Genomic DNA, 18,800 nt, shown 5'->3' with positions numbered 1-18,800 from the left:
TTGTCGCAGGAAATATCGCAATTGTAACATCTATTGTCACTTTTAGTCTTGGTCACAACAGCTCTTCCCTCAGTTCTGCCCAGGTCACACACCACGATCATGCTTCCTGCTCCAACTGTTTCTCAGGATTTCAGGTGCTACTTCTATGCATTTCATTGGCTAGGGCAAATGGCAGGTGAATATGTTGTTACTACAGGTGCCTGGGCGAGATGAGTTTATATCAGGGTGACTACCAAAAAACCGGGGAGACCCGACATGTCTGTTAATGCCACATCTTATTGTTTATGAAAGTTCTCATTCATCCAGGTCATGGTATATCTATAGAAATAAGTCAAATCAACTGGACTTGCTGTGTTTTTCTTGAAGACTTGAAAAAGTTGCTAATACAATCAACACCTAACTTAATGACATCATTGTGGATTATGTTATTATGCTGATTTGAGCAACATTCCAGAGGATATATGGTATAGCGAAGCAAGATCCTATATACAAGTTATTCTGAATTGAGAAAGACAGTTGGATGACTGGTGAAACGTCTTCAAGAAAAACACAGCAAGTCCAGTTGATTTGACTTATTTCTATAGATATGCCACATCTTATTCAGGGATGAATTACTATTACCACTTTATAATTACTAATGTGTAAGAGCCTTTGATCGGGCACCAGTAAAATTGCACACAAGTCAAAAGTACATTACATCGGCAGAATTTTGAAGCCTCGAGTCAGAACATTCATTATACTGATGGATGGCTCATTCATCATTCATTAGCAGATGAGACTACATTCTTATAGCCATTTTACAGTTATATCTATAAAAGTAAGTGTATGTGGCCCACCCTTCCCTTCTTAATATGTTTATTTTAAGAGGAAATTCTAGTAAAATGCAACCCCAGCGCAGTTCGTTTACATAACCAAAGCTTTCCAGAAAGTAATGTACAATTATATTCATTATGTTCCCTCCATGAGTCACAGGAACTTTATTTTGGGATTATCCTGTTTACCGCATTTCACAGTCAGAAGACGAAATCTAACGGAGGAATAACTGGATCAGGCGTAAAGGCAGGCTCTCTGCTGGGAAAATCACTGGTACAACCAAGTGCTAATACATGAAAAAGACACAGGTTATCCCCAACAGTGCCTCAAAAATGACTGTGGGAACGTAAAAACATTAACTCTTTAAGACAAATTTACTTAAGGTCGAATATCGAGGGTTAATTAACCCTCGATATTCGACTGCCGAACTGAAATCCTTCTACTATCGAAGTCGAAGGATTTTAATCCATCGATCGAACGATTTTTCTTCGACCGAAAAATACTTAGAAAGCCTATGGGGACCTTCCCCATAGGCTAACCTTGACTTCGGTAGGTTTTAGGTGGCGAACTAGGGGGTCGAAGTTTTTTTTGTAAAGAGACAGTACTTCGACTATCGAATGGTCGAATAGTCGAACGATTTTTAGTTCGAAACGTTCAATTCGAAGTCGTAGTCGACAATTCGATGGTCAAAGTAGCCAAAAAAACCATTCGAAATTCAATGTTTTTTCCCCTCTATTCCTTCACTCGAGATAAGTAAATGGGCCCCTTAGTGTGTAGTGTTTCAACAAGGCTTTGTGCCACTGCATTATTTTACTCTACCCAGCACTTTCCTTATAAACCCTATTAAATAGGCCCTGCTCCATCAGCTAAGTAGTTCTAGTTAAGATAAATCAATGGAAAATGTAACTGGGCTGTATGACTGTAACAAGAAACATAGTAAATCCATATATGTCATTTAAAGCATGATATGGTAACTTTAGCTGTGCTGGGAGAATTAGCTATTACTCTCCCTGCTGTTCTCTTTTATTCCTGAATCAGAATAGCATAGAATGTAAAAGCTTACTCTACCAACAATGTTAGGGTACCTTATGTATGCCTTCATGGGAAATCAGCAAGAAAACGTCATGCTATGGTGCTTGTTAAAGTACCACTTTAACTCAAACCCTGTCTCTACCAGCACCCCCCAAACCTAGAGGTATCTGGGCATGTGAATTTTTTCAGATGTACAACCTCATCAGCCACATGATAACCAGTGTAAACACAAGTTATTGCTATCAAAAGGAATGGGCTGCAATGTGGTACATCCCAGGGATGTGGGAGAACTGTGTGTCTTTTTCTTTTGTCTAAATTAGGTTATGTGCACACAATATTTGTAAATCAGTTGAAATTACTGGGATGCACAAAATCCACAATTTGGTTCAGAATTTGGGTAAATCTTTACCATAGCATTCACTATGTAATACACATTTGCCATACTTCCCAAATGTCCCGTTTTTAGACGGACAGTCCCTCTTTTGACAGCTCAACCCGCAGTCCCTCGTTTGTACTGGAAAGTCCTGTTTTTCTCTGCACTGAACAGCCAGAAAAAGAAACAAAGTTTCTAACTTAATTGGCTTTTGGCAGAGAGCCCAGAACAGCCACAGCTGCAGATAAGATAAGTTTGTAACAATTTTGAGATAAGCAATTGTAACAAGATAACAGGTCCCTTGAGAAAGACTCATTAACAAAACTGTAATAACTGAAAAAAAACACAGAAATATGTTCAAACTTTCATAACTTGCCAAATTTTGTAAAATGAACATGGTAATTAGGGGGTATGGCCACAAAAATGGGTGTGGTCAAAACATTTTTGCCGCAACTTTTTTGTCCCTCTTTTTCGGCATTTATCATACTCTGGCCCTTAAAAAACTTGAATTTGACTATTCACCACCTAAAACCTGCCAAAATGCTGTCAATGGGAGACGTCCATGGATCAATTTGGAGCTGTTTGCAGCCTTTCTGACATTCGAGTTCTCAACTCAAATTGAGTTTTTAAAATTCAAACCAAATTCGAGTTTTCGGGTCGATCCTATTCACCCGAGTTTAAAAAATTGGTTAATTTTCAACTTCATGGGAGTTTATGGGAGTTTAAAAAAAAAAAAACTCACACAAATTCAAAATTTGACCTTTGATAAATGTGCCTCCAAGAGATGAAAGGATACAGAATCTGAAGAAGTCATTAACCTTTACATTAGCTAAGACAGCCCTCCAGTGTCAATATTATCATAAATTTGTACCAGCTCATCTAAATACAAAAGGGAAAGTACATTTAGTAGGTTTTATGTCTGCTTAAAAACACATTTTTGGAATATCCTGCCTTGGTAGATAGCAACATATAACTGGAGGGTCGAAGGCATTTTTGCTGTTTTAAACTTGGGATTTAAAAAAATAGGAAACATTGACAAACATTAAAAGAAAGAAATGCACACGGCAGCATTACTGTGCCCTACGTGCTTTTCAACCTGCAAAAATTGCTTAGTAACCAACTCGCCAGAAAATCTATGAAGCTGCTGAATTATGTATTTTTCATAAACAAAGAAAGGCTGAGTCCCCCCACAAGCTTAAAACATTTCCCTATAATGTATTGGCTTTCAGCTCTTTTCCACACTTACACTGTATAGTGTATACCCATGAAGCTACTCTCCTGAAGGGAAACGCTTTTAAACAAAACGCTGAAAGAACATTTTATCTTTCATTGGCTGCACTTTTTTTTTTGATCTTTTCAAATAGACAGGGGTATTTAAAGGGAATTTCAAAACAGCTCTGCTTTGTTTGAAGTGAAACAAAACTCAAACACTTTTCTGTTTACTGATATAGATTTTTTCATGTCCACAGAACTGACCACCCTATTGTGTTGAAAAGTGCAAATATAGCTGCTTACAATAAAGAAGAATTATATTGTTAAAATAATATGCTTTATCTTTTCAGAAGATGACTATCACATGTAAATAACTACTGTAGGGAGTAAGATACTTGGACTGGTTTATGCTGTATGTCAGTGACATTATGATATATATGTGTATATATATGACAATTACAGGTATGGGATCTATTATCCAGTATATTTGGGACCCGAGTACAAGGTCTTTCAGATATAAAGAAAATTTGTAAATAAGGGAAGAAATACTTGTTTGATTAAGACAATATGGGAAATGGCTTGGCTTTCTGGAGAACATTTTCCCTAATACGAATATGATCATCAGGAAAGCATGACCTACCAAGAGCAAGAAGCATATGAGGGGATTCTTAAGGTGCACTGAGGCTTCCCCGCGTTCCAATTTGTTCTTCAAGGCATTAGGCATCTGAAAGACAAAGGGAATTTATTTCTCAATGTACAACCAGTAAAGCTCTTAAGGATCCCTACACAATCTTAGACATGTGCTGCCTTTCCCCCAATAGATTGTAAGCTTTGTAGGATATGGACCCTTTTCAAGCTATGTCATTCACGCCCAGTAACTATCTATTTAAAGGAACAGTAATACCAAAAAAAAAAATGAAAGTCTTGAAAGTAATGAAAATATAATGTATTGTTGTACTGGACTGGTAAAACTTCTGTGTTTGCTTTAAAAACTCTACTTTAGTTTATATAAACAAGCTGCTGTGTAGCCATGGGGGCAGCCATTCAAGCCTGAAAAAGGAGAAAAGGCACAGGATACACAACAGATAAGCTCTGTAATATACTATGGGATTCTTCAGAACTTATCTGTTAACTGTGTATCCAGTGCTTGTATGGCTGCCCCCGTGGCTACACAGCAGCTTGTTTATATAAACTATAGTAGTGTTTCTGTAGCAAACACACCAGTGTTGCCAGTGCAGGCCAACACTACATTATATTGTCATTCTTTTAAAACACTTCCATTTTTTTTGCTGTTACGGTTCCTTTAACTGTATGTATAGAATGTAAGTTCCCTTTGAAGAACTGCCTATTCTTTTAGGGATCACATGTGAACGCTATTCTTAGGGGCTGATTCACTAAGGGTCGAATATCGAGGGTTTATTAACCCTCGATATTCGACTAGGAATTGAAATCCTTCGACTTCGAATATCGAAGTCGAAGGATTTAGCGCAGCTAGTACGATCGAACGATCGAAGGATTATTCCTTCGATCAAACGTTTAAATCCTTCGAATCGAAAGATTCGAAGGATTTAAATCCAACGATCGAAGGAATATCCTTCGATCAAAAAAAGTTAGCCAAGCCTATGGGGACCTTCCCCATAGGCTAACATTGACTTCGGTAGCTTTTAGATGCCGAACTAGGGGGTCGAAGTTTTTTTTAAAGAGACAGTACTTCGACTATCGAATGGTCGAATAGTCGTACGATTTTTACTTCGAATCCTTCGATTCGAAGTCATAGTCATAGTCGAAGGTCGAAGTAGCCCATTCGATGGTCGAAGTAGCCCAAAAAAAACTTCGAAATTCAAAGTTTTTTTACTTCGAATCCTTCACTCGAAGTTAGTGAATCGGCCCCCAAGTGACAAGTTGGTAGGTAAAGGGTTAGTGTTTAAAGCTTTTTAGTAGCTTTAAGGCATGAATCACCTCATTAGGGAAAGATTCCTTATGTACAATACATCAAGCAAAAAAATTCTGGATAACAGATCCCAAAAAATCTTGCACAGAGTGGCAGTAAGGCAGGTTAAAAAGGTTGAACTTGATGGACGTGTGTCTTTTTTCAACCTAACTTACTATGAGTGGAAGTGTTTTGTTTCATAGCAGCTTTCCATAAGACAAGACAGATGAAGTCATGATTCAAAGTTATTCTTTTCTGGGACTTTACATTTTTTTCTGTGTCTATAACTTTTAAATATAGTTTCACAACCACATTTTCCAGATATGCCAGGGGCCTTAATTTGCTACAAAATAAACAGGTTATCTGATAAAAGCTAATCTTCATTAACATTATTCATTTTTGAAGCCACCAGATTCTGGTTTTAAATATCACTGCCTCGGGTGCCTGTCAAACATACATTTGGCTCTGGCTGGAGTAAAGAGGGATCCACAGAATGGGGAATAAATAATCACTCCGGAGGGACAGAAGGCACAAAGGATGTGTGGGAGAAGGAGACTCTTTATTGAAACGGCCCAAACCTTCCAGATGGAGTTCATCATTGAGGTACAGTAAAGGGACGCTGCATTCTTCCCAAGTCACTATAACCCATAGAGAGCCATGCATTTTCTATTACCCTTTCCTGCCTCCAAAACACTAGTAAATTACCCCCTGTAAAGTATTATCACAGTGCAACACTGGGGGCCTCATATGTGGTGTCAGGAGAAGCTGGTTAGGGAAAAGCAAGAAGGCAATTCATTCTATACAACTGGTGGGCATGTGATTTTCATGAACCCCCCTTGCAAAAGGGCACCTCATTATTCTTTGTAAGACATAATTTAATATAGTCAGGGTCATAAACTTGCTGAATATTGTGTAATTTGCAATACATTTAGACAGCACTGGTCTACAAAAATCAGTGACTAGGCAGGGAACTATACAATTCATTATTTAATAAAATATTAAAGAGAAATTATAGTTTGGTCTAATGAAAGACAATATAATTCCAAGAAACAATCCAACTGATAAATGTTAGTGTTTTTAAAGTTATTTGTATATAATTCACAATCTAGAATCATATGAAAATTCAGGGATACATCTGGAAAACCCAGTTAAAGAGGGCTGCAACAATTGCAATTTGATGGTGCCCTGCATCATGCATTTATTAGAAGAGTCAATGAATTTGCAAGTGATCTGCTATCCCTATTACAACCCCTTTTAGGGCTCTTACACACGGCCGTTCCGACCTGCGTTCCGTTTTTGGCGTTCAGCCGCAGGGGAGCGCAGGAATAGACGCAAGTCATTATTTGAAATGGGGCTGTACTCACTCAGGCGCGTGTAGGCGCCGAACGCAGGAAAAATGCAGCATGTTGCGTCTGAACCTGCGTTCGGCGCCTACACGCGCCTGAGTGAGTACAGCCCCATTTCAAATAATGACATGCGTCTATTCCTGCGCTCCCCTGCGGCTGAACGCCAAAAAACGGAACGCAGGGGAGCGCAGGTCGGAACGGCCGTGTGTAAGAGCCCTAAGAAAAAATAGGGCATATTAACAGTTTAAATGAGTTGTAAACCTAAACCTAAAACTTTATTCTAAGCTACTTTCCAATACACAATAATTACGTGTTACAAAAAGTTATTTGCTGAATATAAGTAATATAGAAAGCCTTATCTAGATGTCCTTTGCCATAAAGATTAAAACGACAAACACAAAAGTCCATATTTTCTCTAAAGTGCTTTTACAGCGCTGCACAATATGATGGCGCTCTAAAAATACTTAATAATAATAATAATAATGTCACAATAAACCAAGGGCCCTAGCAGCAGATAATGTACAGAACTGCAACTCCCAGCATTCACTAAAAGCAGGAATCTGTCAGTTTTAGTTATGAAATTTCTGTTTGTATGATAATAATCGAGAAAGAGAAGTAAAGGGGGGGTATCCCTTACAATAATAACAATCAACAACAAATCTGAAGACAGGGGAGTACCACAAATGCATAATAGAAAACAGAGAATGCTTTTATTTAGGTCACAAAACTCAAATTCTGGGCTCTGGGCAATTGTACACTTGACAATTTTGAACATATAAACATCAGGGTTCAGGGAGTGGTTTGGAGAGGAGCCACCTGCAATAAGAAAATATCTATTCCACTAAAAACTATGTGTGTCCAATGTTTAACAGTGTCCGTACTTACAGATTGTGCGTAAGTGCCACCGCATCTCATTTGGCAGAAAAAAAAACAGAGGACAGTCGATGCTGGGATCAATTCCGATGGATCATTGGCCACTGTGAAAATAAAATTTGAAGAACATTAATAATCTGAATTTTTTCTTTTTAATTATAGTTCAAAATGTACTTGGATGCAGCCAGTAAAAATGATACAGTCAAATCCCAATTTTACATGTTCCTGTTAAAATGGTGTAAAATGCAAAAAAAGGATTCTTTTCATGAAAATGGGCCAAAATGATGCCGTAAAATCCAGGAAATGTAGTAGAATAAATGTAGTAAAATCAGGGAAAACATAAAATCTAGGTTTGACTATACTTTATGTCATGTTTCTCAAATTATGGACAGCAGTATCTTCTCCAAAAATAAAGTTTAAAATAAAAGTCTTTATTGGCTTTTTTTTTTTTTTTTTTTTAAAGATGTCAACATCATTAATGGCAAACAGAGATAAGAGAAAAAAAAATGTCACTATTTGCTTCCAGCTTGAGTCTCAAATTACCAGAGGCAACCTGAAAAATCAGTGTCGGAGTTGGTCAAAGGGGAGGCAATAGCGCTGTCTGCACTAGCGAGTTAAACACGGAAATTTGGCTTTTTGCCGCCCCTTGTAACAGTCTGCTCGCAGCAGCCTAAGGCAAGATTCTCACCTTGCCTCGTAGCAGGAGTAGCCTTGCAAATAATAACAGATGGCTAATCAGGGGGGAATGGGGAAAAAATAATATGTATCAATACCATCCATAAAATAGGAACATAACATTTTTTTTTTTGTTTTTTTTGTTTTTTAAATAGAGCCATCGGCGAATAATAATAAGCTCCACTTGACGAAACAACGAGTTACTAGATTTGGCACTTGAGGTAGTTTAGTTTTCCCATTTATTCTCCAGAGGGCTACAGGGATTCCACACTATTCACCAGAGGGATATTAAAGGCAGCGATGGGCAGGCTGTTGCTTGGCACATGGTATAATAAAACATATACATTTTAAACTTTGGCATATTGGCATGCTATTTGTTAGTTCAAGGTTGAGAAAAATCTGCCACTTCAGTAATAGTTCATTAGTTTGTTAATAAGATACAATGTCAGTATTGGATGATGATGTTACATGAAGGACAATAACAGTGCACACATGTAGGTCACATTTAAGATTTATTTCTTTAGGCCAAATGCTTTGTAAACCATACTTTGTGACTTTTCTATGGACAGTGAAATGATAGCACTAAGGGTGGAAGAACTCTCCCAAAGCAGCTGCACCCCTAGAGGGGGTAACTGATATTTGACCGGCATGTTTGTGTTCATACTTTGTAAAAGGCATTTTATCTTGTCAGCACAGATCCTTTACAAATTGAATTTCTGTTTTGTCACTCAAAGAAGCACAACATGCTCTAGTCTAGCGGCTGTGTGCAAATGAGGGAGGTCACACATGAAGTATCACTTTCACGCTGCAATTTAGGTGCCAGACCATCAACTTGGCTTTGGCTCATGCAAAATATCTGCAACAGATAAGGATACACGGTGCATCTGCTCAATGACAATGTAATTTGTATCAAAATGGGCTAAACAGTGGAACAGTTGTATAATAAACTAATTATTAATTAACCGGTATCAGAATTAGGGTAGGACTCCACGAGCGACTTGTCACATGCGACAAAAATAAACTAAGAGATAGAATTGTCGCAGTGTTGATCCGACGCAACACGACTGTCGGTTGCAGATGCAGCGACTGTATCTGACAGTCGGATCAACGCTGCGACACCATGCGACAATTCTATCTCTTACCTTATTTTTCCTGCATGCGACAAGTCAGGTTCGTTTTGTCGCAGCACGTCGGATCGCTACAAAATCGCTCGCGGAGTCCTACCCTAAGTCTTACAGTTTCTTATAGTTGTTTCTACATTTACAAAAATGTATAAATAAGTTCCTTGATGTAACGGGATGCAAATAACACACTGATGTTATGAGTGTCTGATAGATGTCACCTACTCTGATTGGCTGATTTCAGCATGGTTTGAGAAAGCACATAATGAACTGTTTATGCCTTAAAAACTGTAAGAAAATCTTATTGAATCCTCTAAGCTGGTGCTTAATTAGCAGCACATGGGTGGAAATAGGGGGCTTTATATAGACAGTGGCATATTTATATTAAGGCACCAGAGGGCCTGTACCTAGGGCGGCAGGTTTGGGGGGGCGGCCCTCGGGTGCCTATAAATACATTTTTTGAAATAAAAAAAAAAAAATCGCCCAGCCTCTTCCACTGATTTCCATTGGAAATTAAGTGAAAGAGCTGGGGGGTGAGGGGTAGGGGGCCGGGTTGGTTTGCGGAAGTGACGTCACACGCATGCGGCACGTGACGTCACTTCCACGGCGTCCTTGCTTGTGACGTCACAAGCATGGTGCGCTGACATCACATGCGCGACGGAAGGGGGCGTATTTAGGTCCGATGCCTAGGGCAGCATCGGTCCTAAATACAGTCCTGTATATAGCGTTAGGATTTCGTTTGGCCAGGTTCTTGGATTAAGCCAAATGCGAATCCTGCTAAAAAGCACTCGAATCCTGAACCAAATCTGGGATTTAGTGCATCCCTAGAAAAAAATAAAATAAAATGAATGGCATTCAATAATAGTTGAATGGTTAAGTAGATAGTAATACCGGTATGGGACCTGTTTTCCAGAAAGTTTCAAATTATGGAATGACTGTACCCCATAGCCTCCATATAATACAAAAAAAATCCAAATTTTTAGAAAAATCAATCCTATTGGGTTTATTCAACGTTTAAATGATTTTTTAAAGTTGAGGTTTGGTGATTCAAATTATCTGGAATAGCTCATATACCAAGCATTCTGGATAATAGATCCCATACCTGCAGGGAAAAAAAATAGGACGCATATATGCTACATACAAATGGAACTATGCTAAGGTTATATGCCTCAGTGTAAATTTCAGCTTTAAAAGAAAAGTCAGCTCTAAACTCCTTGGGACTGGCAATGTGCAGGGCAACCTCCAGCAAGGCCCTAGCGACTCCAGCCAATATTGCATTACACAGTGCCAGCCCTAAGGTTTTTATGCAGAGAACATTATTAAATGGATGAAGTGAAATCAGTGTGATCTGTTGCAATTGCTGGACTATACAGCTGCACGAATCAGTCTGCACTTTGTGCATAATTAATTCAATTAGACATTGTTAAAGCCAATTCTGAACACTTTAACATGCAATATCCACGGAACTGCCAAGTATTGATTGCGTATGAAAGACAACCACTGTCTGTAGCAAGTACTAGACGCCTAACACACACATATATATATGCAGTTACCACTCTTTACAGATTAAGATATTTTCCATAGATACACACAGAACAGGACCTTTGTCCCAGAAGAGTTATAACCAGTAAGAATCTGAGATGAATGTGGGATGCCTGTATGCTAAACAGACTCGGTTTTCCATTTAATAATGTATTGGGAAAATGCACTCCATGTTGCAGCACTTTGCCATTAGATGACACAGATGAACAGAGACTTTAGTGCTTGCACAGTGTTTGCCTAAGTTATGAAAGCAGCATATTTCCTTTCAAAGGAAGCTATAATTCTCTGTGCATCCCATTCATTTCACGTGGACCTGTCAACCTCAATGTAGCTTGATATCTGCAAACTTCATTATAAACTGCCCGCATTCAATATTTTCCAGAAATCAGGTGCACACACACACACACACACAGTAGTACCAAGATTTCTTTTTAGGGTTAGTCCCTTTTCTGAGCGACAATCTCCCGAACTGCCGCAGCGTGTTTTCCCATAGGCTACAATGAAAAGTCGCCTGGGCTAAAGTACACGTGGCGATGCGTTTTCAATAGTTGCCCAAACTTTCGGCGACTATTGAAAACGCATCGCCGCGTGTGCTTTAGCGCAGGCGACTTTTCATTGAACACGCTGAGGCAGTTCGGGGAGATTGTCGCTCAGAAGGCGAGGCGATTAGTCGCCAGTCGACAAAATCTCCCTGAATCTCCTCGGTGGACTAACCCTTAAGTAGAGTAGTAGAGTAATTAGGACACTGCCAAGAAAACACATCTCTTTGTAGTGATGATGTCACAGGGGGAGAATACAATTGGCTGAATTTATGGCCAACAGCTCTGCACTCTCAAGAGTGTTTAACGAAGAGTCAAAGGTCAAAGCTGCTCTGAGAGGAAACTGCTTCTGGCTAGGGATCCATAAATTCAGTTGAATGCTATATTCTTACTCTTAACATGGTCTGTGCTCTTGTTTTGTGACATCACCAGTTTTCTCAGGACAATGATGTAAAACTGTTATCGGAGTTAAATGGAGCAGAGAACCTAGCCTGGTTAGGGTGAGATGGGCTAAAAGGAGCCAAAAAGCCCTTCACGTCCAACATAAAGCCTTCTGAAAACAGAAAGTATTTACTTGCCTCGTGCCAGATACATAGGACTGCTTTAATGCCACAAACGAGAGGTTAATTATCACAGGAGGCAGACATCTCTGAACAGTGAAGTATATGTTTTCTGGCATTCACAGTAGTGCCACGTCTAAGTAGCTATTTAACATTTTAAAGACTCAAGAGCTATTTACAAAGGCCCCAGTCGGAATTACTAAGGAGTGGAAAATCACTCTTGGTGCTCACTAGCGATAAGCAAATTTCTTCGTCAGCCATGGATTTGAGGCGACATTCCGAATTTCGACATGTGCAAATTTTTCAAGAAACTGCGGCGAAAATTTTCCGTGGGGAAATTCAGCAGAGAAGAAACGCCCATAAGAAAAAAGCAAATTGACTTTAATGCATTTGGAGAAAAAAAAGTCACCAAAAAAAAAAACACCCACTGATTAATGCATTAGGGCAAAAAAAGTTGAAAAAACGCCCATTGACTTTAATGTATTAGGACAAAAATTGTCACGTGCGTAAAAAATTGTTGCATGTAAAAACGCCCATTGACTCCAATGCTTTTTTGCGAAATTCCGCCGTTTCGCAAATTTTTCGGTGAATCGAAATGGGAAAGATTCATTTATCGCTAGTGCTCACTCACTGACCGTTTGAAGGGCCTTGGCTTTGCTCACACTGGATAAGAAAATCTGAAATAAAAGGTGCAGCACACAGTAGAGTCCTGCAGCGGGTCGGGTACCCGCGGGTTACCCGCAAAAACCTGCAGTACCATGCGGGTTTTTCGTTGAAGTTCAAGGTGCGGGTATACCCGCGGGTCGGCGGTTCTGCGGGTTTGCGGGTTGCGGGTCGGGCTGCGGGTCTTCTCAATATCAATATTTGCTCCTTTTTTCTGGTCACATCCACTTCCGATGATGTCATTTCCGGTACACAATGACAATACTTCCGGTTTTACTCCCTTTTTTCTGATCATATCTACTTCCGATGATGTCACTTCCGGTTTATAATGACAGTACTTCCTGATTCTAGATGGTCAGCGGGTCGCGGGTCCGGGTTGCAGAGAAAGTACTTGCGGGTCGGGTCGGGTTGCGGGTCCAAGCGGGTAAGAATGCGGGTTGCGGGTTGCAGGTTGCGGGTACGGGTCGGGTTCGGGTCCCAAAAAATGGACCCGCGCAGGACTCTAGCACACAGTACTGGCTAGTGCAAGATAAACCTGTCCTTACTGCTTACTATTGGGAAGGCAATTCCTTTAGCATCCTGTGCCCTTCACACCCTATTAATTGCATGTCTGAATTTAGTTGCAGATAAGGGAGGCTTTAGCCAATCGCATATGAACACTGTGCTACTGAAAGGCAATAGTATTGTATTCATGCAGGGAGTGCATGTCTTTGTACCTGTGTATGTGATGCAAACATCTAAAAAATAATGGCAGTTTGCGTCCATTTTTTCCACTCTGAACGCTGAATTGCTTGTAATAAAAATGACGTGACACTGCTGCACAAAGAAAACCACTGCAACAGAGCATAAAGCAAGTTCTTTTCTATTTTGATTGAAAAAGCTGAAAAAGCCAGCCCACATAGAGCTGTCAGTCTGTGCCCGCTCCCCATAACTACAACTACTTTCTCTAAGTAAGTGAAGATGAGTAATAATAACGTGTGGGAAAGGCTGTGGAGGTGTGAGCCATCAGTCTGGCAGCAACCCCCTTCCCACACACTCTTTTATTATTATTATACTGGAATTGCAGATGAAAACTTTATTTGTACCACGTACAGGGTCCATACGTTCAACAGGCAGTGGCCTATGGCAGACAATGCAGAAACATAAGTCTGAGTGCAAAGCTGCTTGCTCATAAACACCCTGCTAATGTAAATCTGGATGGACAAGTATGTTAAAAAGAACTGAAACCATAATTAACTGCCCTTGAGCAGGGATATAGTTCATTCCTGGCTTGTCAAGGCCTTTGAGGCATGCACTTAGAATGGAGACCTGCACTCCAACCAAAAACCTGACGTTCAAGCTGCCCCATACTGCCTGTTAATACAATGGGAGAAAGGAAGGATTAGGCATTCTATTTAACATCAAGCTTTGCATAACACGGCGACAAGCAGCAGCTTAGTTTGCATTTATTTTAGTTCCCTCGCTACATACTCCACATATTTTCTCATCTGGGCAGCATGGTGGCTCATAGTGCTTTGGGGACCTAAATTCAATAAATTTGTACACTACTGTATTAGCTTAGGTTTCTATTGGCCGCTTAGCTGGTTCGTCATGAGCCCCTTGGTGTGTGTGAGACAGGTACCATAGATTGTTAGCTCTGCGCAGGCAGGGACTGATGTAAAGAAAAATCTCTGTAAAGGGCTGGGTAAAGTCTAATAATAAGAAAATTCAAGTCACTTTAGTATGTAGCTTGCACGTGTTATTATATATAAAAAAAGAAAAAATCCACCCTTCCCATACTCTCACATTAATTGCATGTTTACTCAGCTTTGTATTATTGCATCTAAATACTAGTCCAGACAAATCCCAGACCCATATAATAAGAGACCATAAAGTAGGTTTAATACTCTTTGATCTCAGACATAGGGTCTGCTGAGAAATCTAAAACAGAACTGGCCCTGTAAACTATAGCCCCAGCCTCTTCTGCTAGACACATATCTGCAGAGCATTCTGGGAGTTGTAGGCCATGTGGCTGACAAACTTGACACTGACTTTGATGGATCGATATGCAATAGACATATTTCCAGATAGAAAAAAAAAACCACAAAAAATACAGGCAGTTCCAGAGGGAAACAACAGCTGTCTGCGACCCTTCCTTTTTCTACCTCCGAGTATAAATGACATACAGTATCCAAGACACAGGAAGGGAAGTGTGCAAAAGAAATGGCTTCCCTCCAGACAACTACAACACATTAAATCCAAGTTGAATATGAACATCTGTACTTGCACACGTGAGGGGTTTATATTCTAATTGCTGGCATATCTCATGGTCATTATTAATATCACCAATAAAAATACATCTATATTATTATAGTGAAAGGTGTAGAACAGCAATTATAGTTCAATTACAACTCCCAGTATCCCATAACAGGCACAGAGACTCAGCGGTTGCAGGGAGTCGTAGTTCAACAAGCTGGATACACATGGCTGCTTTATAGCCACACACCTTCTCAGGCCTCTCAGGTTACAGACGGACAATTAACTACTCTGAGAAGGCAAGCCTGCTTCTTTATATTGTTTAACTCCAAGAAAAAAAAATGGTTTCAGAAAAACAAAGCCCTTGGGCCAAATGCATCAAATCAGTTGAAATGGCAGTAAAACAGGATAGAAAACATATGCATTTCAATTTCCATTGCGGTTAGTAGAGTGGGGTCCCTGGAAATGTGCAAGGGCTGGTGCCTTCTTATGGGGAGAAATGAATAAATTATGGGTGTCCAACTGGTGGCTCTATGGATGCTGCTGTTGCACTACAACTCCCAGCATCCTCAACTTAAGGCTGTCGGAGGGAATCTGGAAGTTGCAGGCCTTCCCCAAGTATATATATTGGATATACCTAGATATTGTTGTATATTTCTTGCACTTTTATCTATATTTATCTCCCCCCCCCAAGGGGCCCTAGTGATGGCAACAGCAGGGGCCTTAATACACACATGCACAAAAATAACACACAACAACAACAAAAAAAGCACATCCCCCTGTAGTATCTGACTGCACACAAGGCTACGGCATTTTGCTTTGTACTGAAAAACTATTAACCCTTTCAAAGTGTAGAGTCCCCGAGATCAACTGTCCTACGCAATGCAAACAATAGGGGCCTGGAGACGACATACATGAAGGCGGAATCCCACACAATTGGCAATACTCCCCAAATACTGTATATCAGTCCCCAGTAACAGTATCAATAAAACAAAGGTCCAGTGAAAGCAGACATCCATCCATCCATCCAGCTGCATTCATTCCATGCATGGTGGTACCTTACTGGACTGATAAAGAGCCAAAAGTGATAACCAAGTGAGGTTGTTTCTTCCATGGCCTCTTCTTGCTGCTAAGTGCCCCAGACTGGCAACATCTTTTCTTTCAGCTCAGTCACCGGTGGGTCTCCCTTTCTTCTCTGCTACAGGCACCTCCAGCTCTGTTCCAGAACACAATACCTCTCTCGCACTGTCTCTAATGCAGCATAAAGATTTCTGCGAGAGCCAATGACAGACGAGAACAGCAGCATCAGCAGCCAATAGGAGGGAGGTATATGCAGAATCTGGCACATGCTCTCTAAGGCTCTGATACTGTCACCACCGCTTAGCAGGCTTCTAATCTAATTATAGCCTTTTACCAGCACTGGAATACTGAAGCGCAGCCCTAAGAGCAAATTAAATTTTAATAAGTGAAAACTCTTTAGATAATACGAACATTTGGGGTTGATATGTAGCAGAGGCTTTCGCTCAGGAATTTTTTTTTTTGATTTTAAGCTGCAGAGGGTTTTCTTCTTTCATACTTCAAAGCCTTACGAGTATGTGTTAAAATAAGTAATTACCGATAAAATTTATGTATTTGGTAACAAGGATTGTGTTAGTGAATGTTTAAAAGGGCATTAGTATGAAATGGCAGTTTGGGACGTGTTTGCAGTATTTGGAGGGAAGCGGCAGTCAGTATCTATATTGTAGCTGGAAGGAGTTGGGAGTGAGATAGGTCAGCTCTGTCTCAGTCCTGATAGACATGAATGCCTCCCAGCCAATAGGATAGGGAAGATATGATGTGTGCAGACTTTTACCAGCTCCTTCACAGCATGCCTGTATCTTAGGTCAGCAATGCAGAGACATAATTCCTATGTGAATGGTAAATAACCTGCTGCGTCACTGCCTGGTTTTTATGTTTTTTATTGAAAACTTTACAACAGAATATGAACATAATTTGGGCCAGTGCCATGCTTAATAACAGGCACATGCATATTCCTTTGCACCTTTCATTATATACTCTGTAGAAGGAATTTTTGCTCTGAAAGACACGCACATTCCTTTCAAAGCTCCCCATAGACGCGACGATTCTTTTTGCCGAACGACCGATTTTAGGGAAGTCCGACCAATCCTTCGAAATTATCGTGTGGTCAGTGGGATTTGAACGATCGTACATCTTACGATTTTTCGACCGACATCTGTCAGGAAATTAATCGGCCAGGTCAAAAAATCTTTGTCGGTCCCAGTGCAATCTATCTATGTTTGCAGGGCCAAGCAGGCAGCTCCCCTTTGTTTTCCTGGCAAATTGGTCTTTTTAGTTGGTGGTCAATTCGTATGATCGTACAATCGTTCCAAGAAAATCGTGGTCTCACGATGAGGATCGGATCCTTTAAAAATCTCAACATCTATGGCCAGCTTAAGTGCAGAATGCTGTAAAAATACATAACTCTTTGTACACACGGGACTAGACTGTCAGTTCTGTTACATACAGCCTGTCAGTAACATATGCTCACATGCTGTAAAACCACAAATTAACAACAGAACATCTAAGAAGAAGAAGCCGTCCATAACTCCCAACATTTTGGAAATAAAAAAGAGGGACAAAAAAGTTGCTGTGCATATCGCAGCGATTTTTGACTACGCCCATTTTTGTGGCCACGCCCCCCTAATTACCATTTTACAAAATTTCAGTGCTGTATTCATGTAGGGAACGCAGGTCTTTGAGACCATTCTGGAGTGCAGAAGTCTGCACGCATGGTACAATATGCAAGGCATGGTGTAATCCCTGAACTGCCTCCCACCGGCTAGAATGTAAACCGCCGGTGGGGTGGTATTCGGATCACTTTGAGACCAGAGTTGCATCACAAGGAAACTTCGGGCGACTTTGGGGAAAACTAAGCGATCAGAGTGCCATCCCCCGGGGATTTATATTCTAGCCATGGGAGGCAGTTCAGGGAGATCAGTTGCCCTCGAAGAAGAGGAGATTTGTCGCCGGGCATAAAACGCATCGCCGCGTGTGCATTAGCGCAGGCGACTTTTCTTTGTAGCCTATGGGGAAAAACGCTGAGGCAGTTCAGGGAGAGTCGCTCAAAAGACGAGGCAATTAGTCGCCAGGCGACAAAATCTCCCGAATCTCCTCGCGTGGCCTTACCCTTAGGGGAACAGAAAGCATTGGATTGCATAGCTTTAATTTTTCTATAGAAAAAAAAAATTAAAAACACTGCAAGGAATCACATCTCTTTCCTTTATGGTTGGTAGGAATCACTAGGCAGTTGGCACAATTAGGTAACTACTGTCCCAAAAGATAAATGACTATACTTTTAGGTGACCATATACATGTGCCTACAAAAAGTGTGACTGCCAGGCAACTTGTGTGCAACTGCCTTTATAGACTGAATTATAACGTGTACAAATTTTTTAAAAACATTTCCACTTTTGAGAGTCAGAAAAGAAAAACAAATGTGTCAAGGTTAATTCATCCCTGCCTGAAATAAAGCCTTGTGCCTTTTGCATTGCAAGAAGCCGCTTCCCTATGTTATTTGACTCCCTTGGGTGATAAGAGGATTTAGCACTATCATTATGCCAAACATAAGGCCAATTTTAGACATTATTTTAGCTGATAAATGAATTTCCTTCCGGACACTAAACCAAACCTTGGCTGTTTTGCTTAAGCCTATTAATAACTTAAGTTAACATATGTATATTCAATGGCAAGGACTCTTTTGCATGCACTACAGAGCACTCTGCGTCTACCTGAGAAAAAGCTTTATTTGGAAACATGACGACTTTAATCCTGAATAAACATAAGCAGCTCCGTTCAGATTCAAGGGTCCCTAAATGCAACAGATGTT

The 18,800-nt window shown here is 40.3% G+C and overlaps 1 protein-coding gene across 5 annotated transcripts in view; it reads right to left on the bottom strand.

Moving 5' to 3' along the window:
* Window positions 1-18,800, bottom strand: part of fam110b.S (family with sequence similarity 110 member B S homeolog) — a 103,187-nt gene that overhangs the window by 21,489 nt on the left and 62,898 nt on the right. For 3 of the 5 annotated variants that reach the window (XM_018223737.2, XM_018223735.2, XM_041567874.1), the window contains exons 3-4: window positions 7,592-7,683; window positions 4,071-4,154 (exon numbers count right to left, since the gene is read on the bottom strand). The gene's annotated coding sequence lies outside the window, so the exon portion shown is untranslated. Of the gene's footprint in view, window positions 1-4,070; window positions 4,155-7,591; window positions 7,684-15,972; window positions 16,163-18,800 lie in introns of those variants that run through there. The other 2 variants (XM_018223739.2, XM_018223740.2) reach the window with 2 other exon arrangements.

Source organism: Xenopus laevis, chromosome 6S, assembly GCF_017654675.1.
Source record: "Xenopus laevis strain J_2021 chromosome 6S, Xenopus_laevis_v10.1, whole genome shotgun sequence".
Classification (NCBI taxonomy): Eukaryota; Metazoa; Chordata; class Amphibia; order Anura; family Pipidae; genus Xenopus; species Xenopus laevis.
Note: the sequence above shows the minus strand (reverse complement) of the source record. Positions and strands in the feature narration are given on the sequence as shown.